Source organism: Eptesicus fuscus, chromosome 12 (assembly GCF_027574615.1).
Source record: "Eptesicus fuscus isolate TK198812 chromosome 12, DD_ASM_mEF_20220401, whole genome shotgun sequence".
NCBI lineage: Eukaryota > Metazoa > Chordata > Mammalia > Chiroptera > Vespertilionidae > Eptesicus > Eptesicus fuscus.
This window is the reverse complement of record NC_072484.1, coordinates 5,809,904-5,819,225: the sequence shown is the minus strand read 5'-3', so window position 1 is coordinate 5,819,225 and position 9,322 is coordinate 5,809,904. Positions and strand designations below refer to the sequence as shown.

At 57.4% G+C, this 9,322-nt stretch overlaps 1 pseudogene; it reads left to right on the top strand.

The window, feature by feature from the left end:
- Positions 1–1,318: 1,318 nt before the first annotated feature.
- On the top strand, positions 1,319–7,360 carry LOC129150846 (neurofilament light polypeptide-like; annotated as a pseudogene).
- The last annotated feature ends 1,962 nt before the right edge of the window (positions 7,361–9,322 follow it).

The following is a 9,322-nucleotide window of genomic DNA, read 5'->3' as shown; positions in this document are numbered from 1 at the left end:
GCACTTGAGTCAGGGAAGCTTCTTTTATAAACACATCTTCTATTAGCCTATCTAATAAAGATGGAATATGCAAATTGACCGTCACTTCACGATAAAGATGGCGCCCACAGCCAATGAGGGAATATGCAAATTGATGTGACAAAGATGGCGGCAGCATGGCAACGACACAGGCGTTCTGCCCCGAACCGGCCACTCCCGGCCTCTGGGCAGCGCGTGAAGGCGGAAGGTGGTTGGTCAGAGCGAAGGCCCAGGTCCCAGGTGCTGGCAGCCAGGGGAAGGAAGGCCTATTCTTGCACGAATCTTCATACATTGGGCCTCTAGTTCTATATAATAAAAGGGTAATATGCAAATTGACCAAACGGCAGAATGACCAGTTGCTGTGACACACACTGACCACCAGGGGGCAGATGCTCAATGCAGGAGCTGCCCCTGGTGGTCAGTGCACTCCCACAGGGGGAGCACTGCTCAGTCAGAAGCCGGGCGACCCCAGCAGTGGTGGCAGGAGCCTCTCCTGCCTCTGAGGCAGCACTAAGGAGCAGCGAGTAGGTGGGCGGTAAGGAGTGAGGTCTCCTGGACTGCGAGAAGGATGTCGGCTGGCTTAGGCAGTCAGACATCCCTCTCACAGGAAATGGGCCTAAGCCGGCAGGCGGACATCCCCCAAGGGGTCTTGGACTATGAGAGGGTGTAGGCCGGGCTGAGGTGACCCTCCCCCCCAGTGCATGAATTTTTGTGCACCAGGCCTCTAGTTATATCTACACTAATAAAAGGAAAATGCTAATTGACTGTACCTCCGCTACGCCCACAGCCAATCAGGAGTGATACGCAAATTAAGCCGACAAAGATGGCGGGTAAATTTGCATATGCAGGAGGTGCGGGCAGCGCCTGACGCCGCCTGTGGGGTCCAGGTCGCCATCGGAGTCTGGGCGGGCTGCGCCTGACACTGCCTGTGGGGTCCAGGCCGCCATCAGGGACCGGGCAGGCTGGGTGGGCTGTGCCTGATGCTGCCCGTGGGGTCCAGGCCACCACTGGGGACCGGGCAGGCTGGGCGGGCAGTGCCTGACGCCACCCGCGGGGTCCAGGCCGCCATCAGGGTCAGGCAGGCCTGTTGGGCTGCGCCTGACACCGCTTGCGAGGTCCAGGCTGCGATCAGTAACCGGGCAGGGGGCGATGGCCAGTGTCTGGGATCCCTGACTGCCCCCGGGCTGCCTGCGGACACGGGTGGAGCAGGCCAGGGTTGAACATTTTAATGAAAATGGGATCCCACTGAGCCCCATCCGTGGCGATGAGAGGGCAGTGGGCAGTTAGCAGGCACCAGGGCTTGGAAGGGACTGGGAGCAACCTGCAGGCATGCTACCAGGTAGAGGTGCTAAACCATGATGACGCAGAGGGCTGGCTGATAGAGGCACACAAAGGTGCAGATGAGGCGGCTCTCGCTGGAGCTGAGCTGGAAAAGCGCATCGACAGCCTGATGGACTAAATTGCCTTTCTGAAGAAGGTGCATGAAGAGGAGATCGACGAGCTGCAGGCACAGATCCAGTATGCTCAGATCTCTGTGGAGATGGACATGTTCTCCAAGTCCTACCTCTCTGCCGCGCTCAAGGACATCCGCGCCCAGTACGAGAAGCTGGCTGCCAAGAACATGCAGAATGCAGAAGAATGGTACAAGAGCTGCTTCACCATGCTGACCGAGAGTACTGCCAAGAACACCTATGGGGTGCGCACCGCCAAGGACGAGGTGTCTGAAAGCCGCCGCCTGCTCAAGGCCAAGACCCTGGAGATCAAAGCATGCTGGGCATGAACGAAGCTCTGGGAAAGCAGCTGCGAGAGCTGGAGGATAAGCAGAACTCCCACGTTAGTGCTATGCAGGACACAACAAATTAGAAAATGAGTTGAGAACTACAAAGAGTGAAATGGCATGATATTTAAAAGAATACCAGGACCTCCTCAATGTGAAGATAGTTTTGGACATTGACATTGCAGCTTACAGGAAACTCTTGGAAGGTGAGGAGACCCAGCTCAGTTTCACCAGCGTGGGAAGCATAGCCAGCGGCTACTCCCAGAGTTCCCAGATCTTTGGTCGATCTGCCTACGGTGGTTACAGACTAGCTCCTACTTGTCCGCTCGCTCCTTCCCTTCTTAATACACCAGCCACATCCAAGAGGAGCAGATCGAGGTGGAGGAGACCATTGAGGCTGCAAAAGCCGAGGAAGTTAAGGATGAACCCCCCTCTGAAGGAGAATCTGAAGAGGAGGAGAAGGAGAAGGAAGTGGCTGACGAAGAGGAAGAAGATGCCAAGGGGGAGAAACCAAGATGGCGGCATAGGTTAAACACCTAACCTGCAGCCGGGCACAACAATTTCAAAGGCACAACTAGAGGTCAGAACGGACATCGTCCAGAACCACAGGAGAGCTGGCGGACTGAAATGCCCACAGCTGGGGGGAAGGAGAAGGCCACGGGGACAATCGGGGGAGCCGTAAAAGCCTGAGGTATGGAGAAACTGGCGGAGACACGAGCACGCGCGCCTGCGGGGAGGATAGAGCCGGAGAGGAAGGGGCGGCTGACGGCCTGGCCGGCGTTCACTGGCAGGAAGGAGATAAAGGCTCCGGAGTGCGCTAAGCGCCGGCTCCGACTGCACTGAGCGCCAGTTCCGGGCGAAACCCTGGGAAGCCAGGCGCAGGCTGGGGGAATGAATCTGGGCTGTGGGGCGCAGGCACAGAGGAGCGGGGGAAGGCAGAGCTCCAGAGGCGCGCACGGGAAGGGGCGCAAAGGACGGACTGTTGCCTGCGCCACTGAACTGCCCTAGCGGGAAGGAGACATAAGCTCAGGACCGTGCTGAACCCCAGTTCCGACTGCACTGAACCCCAGTTCCGGGCGAAACCCTGGGAAGCCAGGCGCACGCTGGGGGAATGAATTTGGGCTGTGGTGGCGGAGGCACAGAGAAGCGGCGGCTCCAGACGCGCGCACTGGAAGGTGCGCAGAGGACGGACTTTTGCCTACGCCACTGGGTGGCCCTGCTGGGAAGGAGACAGGGACGCCAGACTGCGCTGAGACCCAGTTCCAACTACACTGAAACCCAGTTCCAGGCGAGAATCTGGGAGTCCAGATTCATTAGGGGAGGGACTGGACTGTTTGGCAGTGGGCGAAACTCCAGGGCGCGTTTCTCTCAGAGGTGTTTGCAAGGAATACAGAGGGACACAGACGCAGGAGCCTCATAGGGCGGGGCTGACAGGAAGCCAAGGTTGTAGGCTCCACCCTGTAGCTCCGCCCCAGCCAAGCTGAGCAGAAGCTTTTTCCTGCTGAGTGCCTCAGGTAGTGGCTGACCCACACTACATTGGAGACCCAGAAACGAGGGCATCTAGTGGTTGGTGTGAGATGACACCAGATTTCAATCACTTGCATAAGGGAGGCATTCTAGAGGCAGACTCAGTGAGCGCCAAGGCATTGCTGCATCAAGACCCGGCCCACAAACATGTCTCCTGCACAGCAACTCTTCCTATATAGACAAAGAGGGTCCTCACGGCCAATTGGCCTGGAGGACAATTCCTCCCAGTGACACCAACAACAATCAAGACTTAACTGTACAAAGGAGGACCAAGATGGAGACATAGGGCGGCAGCCTGATCGTTGCCTACCACAACAATATTGAGACTACGACGGGAGAGCAGAGCAGACACCAGCCAGAAAGACCGGGGGGCTGGCTGAGCAGATGCTCTACAACTAGAATAAAAGAGAGGGGTACGCAGGATGATGCTGATGCCGGTGACCCAAAGTCCACACTTTAAGAACTATGGCTCAGGCGACACAATGGCGGCCTGGAACGTGCTCGGCGCAGTTCCCCCGGCGGTCTCCGGCTGAGGGGACGGCTCCACTCGCTGCCGAGCACGGACAGACGAGCCCCTGGGAGACATGGGGTGGGAGACTCCGTGTTTGCTGACCTCCGAGTCCTTCAAGAATCTCAATGCCCCGAAGTGGCCAGGTGCGCACGCTCAGCGACCGGCCACCGTTGCAGACCCAAGGGCCGACGCAGCGACACCGGACCAGCCCACCGCCGTGCACCGGGCACACCGGAGCCTTGCCGAGCCCGCCGCCCAACGAGTTCTGCGACAGCCGCCCTGGAGCTCTGAGAAAATGACCGAAGGAATTGCTGAGAGGGAATTGACCAACAGGAATTGGGATCAAGAAGACGAAACCCCGCTGAGACCCGAGTCCAGGCGAGCCTGCGAGCCTCTGGGCTCAGATGTGGTCACACGCCTCTGGGTCTAGGTGAGGCCTCACGCCCCTGGGTTTGGGTGAGGCCACGCGCCCCTGGGTCCAGGTGAAGCTGGATTCCGGGTTCGGGTGAGGCCATGTGCCCCTGGCTCCGGGCGAATCTGAACCCTGGGTCCGGGTGAGGCCGTGGGCCCCTGGATCCGGGTAAGGCTGGGTCCCGAGTCCGGGTGAGGCCGTGCGCCCCTAGATCCGGGTGAGACCACGCGACCAGGGGTCTGAGAGAGGTAATGTCCCCCTGGGTCCGGGTGACGCTGAACCCTGGGTCCGGGTGAGGCCGTGGGCCCCTGGATCCGGGTAAGGCTGGGTCCCGAGTCCGGGTGAGGCCGTGCGCCCCTGGATCCGGGTGAGACCACGCGACCAGGGGTCTGAGAGAGGTAACGCGCCCCTGGGTCCGGGTAGCTTCGTGCACCTAGGTCCAGGTGAGGCCACGTGCCCCTGGGTCTGAGAGAGGCCACGCACCCCTAGGTCCGGGCGAGACCATGTGTCCCTGGATCCGGGTGGGGCCTCGTGCACCTAGGCCCGGGTGGGGCCGCGTGCCCCTGGGTCTGGGGGAGGCCAGGCGTCCCTGGGTCCGGGTGAGACCGTGTGTCCCTGGATCCGGGTGAGGCCTCGTGCGCCTAGGCCCGGGTGAGGCCACGTGCCCCTGGGTCTGGGGAAGGCCAGGCGTCCCTGGGTCCGGGTGAGACCGTGTGTCCCTGGATCCGGGTGAGGCCTCGTGCGCCTAGGCCCGGGTGAGGCCACGTGCCCCTGGGTCTGGGGGAGGCCAGGCGTCCCTGGGTCCGGGTGAGACCGTGTGTCCCTGGATCCGGGTGAGGCCTCGTGCGCCTAGGCCCGGGTGAGGCCACGTGCCCCTGGGTCTGGGGGAGGCCAGGCGTCCCTGGGTCCGGGTGAGACCGTGTGTCCCTGGATCCGGGTGAGGCCTCGTGCGCCTAGGCCCGGGTGAGGCCACGTTCCCCTGGGTCTGGGGGAGGCCATGCGCCCCTGGGTCCGGGCGAGACCATGTGTCCCTGGATCCGGGTGAGGCCTCGTGCACCTAGGCCCGGGTGAGGCCACGTGCCCCTGGGGCTGGGAGAGGACAAGCGTCCCTGGGTCCGGGCGAGACCATGTGTCCCTGGATCCGGGTGAGGCCTCGTGCACCTAGGCCCGGGTGAGGCCACGTGCCCCTGGGTCTGGAGGAGGCCAAGCACGCCTGGGTCCGGGTGAGACCATGTGTCCCTGGATCCGGGTGAGGCCTCGTGCACCTAGGTCCGGGTGAGGCCATGTGCCCCTGGGTCTGGGAGAGGACAAGCGTCCCTGGGTCCGGGTGAGACCATGTGTCCCTGGATCCGGGGGAGGCCTCGTGCACCTAGGCCCGGGTGAGGCCACGTGCCCCTGGGTCTGGGGGAGGCCAAGCGCGCCTGGGTCTGGGTGAGACCATGTGTCCCTGGATCCGGGTGAGGCCTCGTGCACCTAGGTCCAGGTGAGGCCACGTGCCCCTGGGTCTGAGAGAGGCCACGCACCCCTGGATCCGGGCGAGACCATGTGTCCCTGGATCCGGGTGAGGCCTCGTGCACCTAGGCCCGGGTGAGGCCACGTGCCCCTGGGTATGGGAGAGGACAAGCGTCCCTGGGTCCGGGTGAGACCATGTGTCCCTGGATCCGGGGGAGGCCTCGTGCACCTAGGCCCGGGTGAGGCCACGTGCCCCTGGGTCTGGGGGTGGCCAAGCGCACCTGGGTCTGGGTGAGACCATGTGTCCCTGGATCCGGGTGAGCCCTCGTGCACCTAGGTCCAGGTGAGGCCACGTGCCCCTGGGTCTGAGAGAGGCCACGCACCCCTGGGTCCGGGCGAGACCATGTGTCCCTAGATCCGGGTGAGGCCTCATGCACCTAGGCCCGGGTGAGGCCACGTGCCCCTGGGTCTGGGAGAGGCCAAGTGTCCCTGGGTCCGGGTGAGACCATGTGTCCCTGGATCCGGGTGAGGCCTCGTGCACCTAGGCCCGGGTGAGGCCACGTGCCCCTGGGTCTGGGAGAGGCCAAGCGTCCCTAGGTCCGGGTGAGACCATGTGTCCCTGGATCCGGGTGAGGCCTCGTGCACCGAGGCCCGGGTGAGGCCACGTGCCCCTGGGTCTGGGAGAGGCCAAGCGTCCCTGGGTCCGGGTGAGACCATGTGTCCCTAGATCCGGGTGAGGCCACGTGCCCCTTAGTCCGGGTGAAGCCGTGCCCCTGGGTCCGGCCGAGACCAAACCAGAGGGAGTCGGACCTCCATTACCACCATTTGTCCACCATCCAGAGCTGAGGGGTCAGTGCTGACATGTACACATAAGGAACTGGTGGACATTGAAATTGGGTCTCAAAAGAACTGTTGGTCCAGAAAGAAACTCACTACAGACTGATTCATTTGCCTGTCAGCATAACTATTATTGCTCGTCTCACATTCAGTTCTCATAAGTATATATCTAGTGACATATGATCTTGCTCATCTAGGGGAAATGATGAACAACATAGACTGAGGAACAAGAACAGAACCAGAAGCAAGGAGGCATCGATCGGACTATCGGGCCTCAGAGGGAGGATAGGGGAGGGTGGGGGGAGGGGGAGAGTTCAACCAAAGGACTTGTATGCATGCATATGATCCTATCCAACGGTTAAGTTCAACAGGGAGTTGGGGCATGCATGGGGGGGGGTGGATGGGAATGGGGGGATGAGGACAAATATGTGACACCTTAATCAATAAAGAAATTTAAAAAGAAAAAAAAAAAAAAGAAGAAGAAGATGCCAAGGAAGAATTTGAGGATGCGAAGGAGGTGAAGGTAAAGGAGAAGATGCCCAAGAAGCTGAGGACGAGAAGAAAGATGAAGGTGCTGGGGAGGAGCAAGCAACCAAGAAGAAAGATTGAGCCCCCCTTTCCTTAATTATTTCAGGAATAATCCTCCTGAAACCAGGTCAACCCCATCACCAACCAAGCAGTTGAGTTCCCGATACTGTATGAATCAAGAAGTCAATATAGCCGAAACTGGTTTGGCTCAGTGGATAGAGCGTCTCAAGGGTCCCAGGTTCGATTCCGGTAAAGGGCATGTACCTTGGTTGCGGGCACATCCCCAGTAGGGGGTGTGGAAGAGGCAGCTGATTGATGTTTCTCTCTCATCGATGTTTCTAACTCTCTATCCCTCTCTCTCCCTCTCTGTAAAAAAATCAATAAAATATATTAAAAAGAAAAAAAAGAAGTCAATATATATAACATTCTGAGGTGACTCAGGTTGGACATTAAATGTTGTGCTATGACTTTTCTCCTTATGCAGAGTATCTGTTTGCTTGCAGAGTGGCTTCCTGGCTTGCTGCCAGCCTGTGCATGTTCAGGATCTATGACAATGAATAATTCAGATGTTTACAATAAAAACACATGAATACATGAATTCACTGATGTTAATGTTAAACTTCATGGAAAAAATAGTCCTTTGAATCTTTGGTGGTTAGAAATTAAAGACCTCAAATCATGTGCAATAAACAGTAAATAAATTTTTTTGTCATTCACTGAATGACAAAAAAAAAAAAAAATACATTAGGGGCCAGGAAACATTCAAAGAACTGGGGAGCCATTCCCAAATCAGGAAGGGAAGTCACAGGGTGTATATTATTGCTATGAATACAGTATTTCCTACTACTTACAACATATACAATGTAATGTATTAGATGACTTCCTATCGCATCCAATATGTATTCTCATAGAGTAATACTGGTACATATGTTATAGTTATGGCATTATGTCATATCCTATCTATATTAACCCTTTGCACTAGCTTGCTTTTTTCTCGATTCCTTTATTCTACTCGGGATTTAATTTTTTAAATACCCCAGATTTTACAAAGCGCGGCAGTAAAATAAAAAACTGGAGTTTCTTTTCATACAAACTTATTTATTTGGGTTTTTTTATATTTCAAATTATTGACACATTCAAAGAGTATAAAAAGAGCTGCTACCGATGCTAACCGTGTCGAGTCACACTCAACATCCGAGTGCAAAAGGTTAATAAAAGGGTAATATGCTAATTAGACCATGAGACCTTCCAGATGTCCTTCTGGACAAAGCCATGGTGGTGGGGCCGGGGCAGAGGTGGTTAGGGGTGATCAGGCCAGGAGGGGAGGGCAGTTGGGGGTGATCAGGCTGGCGGGGGCGAGCAGGCCGGCAGAGAGGACCAGTTGGGGGTGAGCAGGCCGGCAGGGGGGTGCAGTTGGGGCAAGCAGGCCAGCAGGCAGAGTTGTTAGGGGTGATCAAGCAGGCAGGCAGGTGAGCGGTTAGGAGCCAGCAGTCCCGGATTGCAAGGAGTTGTCCTACTGCCAGTTTAGGCCCCATCCCGCAGGGGTGCCAGATTGGAGAGGATACAGGCTGGGCTGAGGGACACCCCCCCCCCATGCACGAATTTCATGCACTGGGCCACTAGTATATATATAAAAGGCTATTATGTAAAGTGTTCCCTCGGGAATTCTACCGGGAGAATGGGAGTTTGACCGCTTGCCATGACATGCACTGACCACCAGGGGGCAGTGTGGAACATGGTGGGAGACCAGCGATTGTGGTGGGGCACTGAGGAAGTGAGGGAAGGAGGAGGCGGGGGGGGGAGGGGGAACTGTGCAGTGGCAGTGGTGGCACAGGTGGTGAGGGAAGGAGGAGGCGGGGAACCTGATCGTCCCTGATCGCCGGCCAGGCCTAGGGACCCTACCCGTGCATGAATCTCATGCACCAGGCTCTAGTCATGACATAAACAGATGGGGAGAGGGAAGGCATGTACTTTGAAGGGGAGATGTCTGTCCCTGAAAATATGGCAGACCAGGCGCTCTAAGAACTTTTTTGGAACAAACCTGGACAGAGTTTATTTTTAAGCTATAAATAGATAGCTGAGCTAGCAAGAAAACAAGGGATTCCTGTGGCAAAAACAACCAGAATGCACAAAGCCAGGAGGTTAACAGGACAGCTCCCTGTCAGTTAACACCAAGGACATTTGTTAAGCCCTCCTAGCCTAATTTCTGAGCTCTGCGTCTTCACAGGGTGGGAACTGATGAAGACCCAGAAAGAAAGCC